We start from the raw sequence: 1,793 nt of genomic DNA on the forward strand, positions 1-1,793 counted from the left end.
ATCGCCCCTAACCACCTCTGCCTGCCTGCCTAATCACCTCTATCCACCTCTGCCTACCTAATCGCCCCTAACCACCTCTGCCTGCCTGCCTGATCACCTCCATCCACCTCTGCCTACCTGACTAATGCCCCTAACCCCTCTACCTGCCAGCCTGATCATCTCTAACTGCTCTCCCCTGCCAGCCTGATCACCTCTAACCACTCTCCCCTGCCGGCCTGATCGCCCCTAACCCCCTCTGCCTGCCTGCCTAATCACCTCTATCCACCTCTGCCTACCTAATCGCCCCTACCCACCCCTGCCTGCCTGCCTGATCTCTCCTAACCACCTCTGCCTCGGCCCTGCCACCGTGGCTTTGTCCGGAAGGACGTCTGGTCTATCTGGTCTAATTAGCATATTACCCTTTTATTAGTATAGATGACAAAGATCTTCTATTAGACCACAGTAAAATACTACTGTTCTAAAACCTGAAGATAATGCTACTAAACAATTTGTTCTTCAATCCTATATAATAAAAGCCTAATATGCTAAGTGTCCGTTCGTCTGTTCAACCAATCAAAGCATAATATGCTAATGATATGCTAAGGCCGCTCAACCGCTCACTATGACATGCACTGACCACCAGGGGGCAGACACTCCGACCAGTAGGTTAGCTTGCTGATGGGGTCCAGCTAATCGAGACTGATCGAGACGGGTCAGACACACCCTGGAGCCCTCCCGCAGTCCCTTCCCAACTGGCCAATCTCCCACATCCCTCCCAGGCCCCAATCGTGCACCAGTGGGATCCCTCAGCCTGGCCTGTGAACTCTCACAATCTGGGACCCCTTGGGGGATGTCGGAAAGCTGGTTTCAGCCTGACGGCGGAATGACCGGTTGCTATGATGCGCACTGACCACCAGGGGCAGAAGCTCAAAGCAGGAGCTGCCCCCTGGTGGTCAGTGCGCTCCCATTGGGGGAGCGCTGCTCAGCCAGAAGCCAGGCTCATGGCTGGCGAGCGCAGTGGTGGTGGCGGGAGCCTCTCCCGCCTCCGTGGCAGCCCTAAGGACTACCTCCAAGGGCTCCCGGACTGTGAGAAGGCACAGGCTGGGCTGAGGGAACCCCCTCCAAGTGCACAAATTTCATGCACCGGGCCTCTAGTAGCTAAATAATAGCACTAATTATACAAAATAACAGAATGATTTGCCTAATCTCCCCTCAAAAATTAGGCCCGGCCAGTGTGGCTCAGTGGTTAAGTGTCAACTTATAAAAGAGGAGGTACAGTTCAATTCCCAGTCAGGGCACATGCCCGGGTTGCAAGCTAGATCCCCATTATGGGGCATGTAGGAGGCAGCCGATCAATGATTCTTTCTCATCGTTGATGTTTCTATCTCACTGTCCCTTTCTTTTCCTCTCTGAAATCAATAAAAATATATTGATTTTTAAATATATATGTATTTTTTTTAATTTAAGTAGTAACAAAGCACGTACAATTAAAGATTTCTTCAAAAAGCAACACAGAAAATGCAAAGTTCCTATAACTTAACTCATCCTATCTAATAATAGACAAACATGGTAATTGACCATACCTCCACTACACTTCCCATTGACTAATCAGCAGGATATGCAAATTAACTGCCAAAAAAGATGGCGGCCGGCAGCCACGCAGCTGAAGTGAACATGAGGCTTGCTTGCTCCAGTGATGGAGGAAGCCAAGGTTCCCCGCCACCTGCCGCGGCCCGGCTCTAAGCTACACTCTAAGCAACAATGTTTCAATTATAGAAGCTAAACAAACCCCAGATACCTGCTTTCAGCCAGCC

General features: G+C 50.5%; 1 protein-coding gene across 4 annotated transcripts in view; it reads right to left on the minus strand.

Moving 5' to 3' along the window:
- The window catches only part of LRBA (LPS-responsive vesicle trafficking, beach and anchor containing), a 566,714-nt gene that overhangs the window by 479,744 nt on the left and 85,177 nt on the right, over positions 1-1,793 (minus strand). The window lies entirely within an intron of this gene.

Source organism: Myotis brandtii, unplaced genomic scaffold, assembly GCF_000412655.1.
Source record: "Myotis brandtii unplaced genomic scaffold, ASM41265v1 scaffold34, whole genome shotgun sequence".
NCBI classification, from domain to species: domain Eukaryota; kingdom Metazoa; phylum Chordata; class Mammalia; order Chiroptera; family Vespertilionidae; genus Myotis; species Myotis brandtii.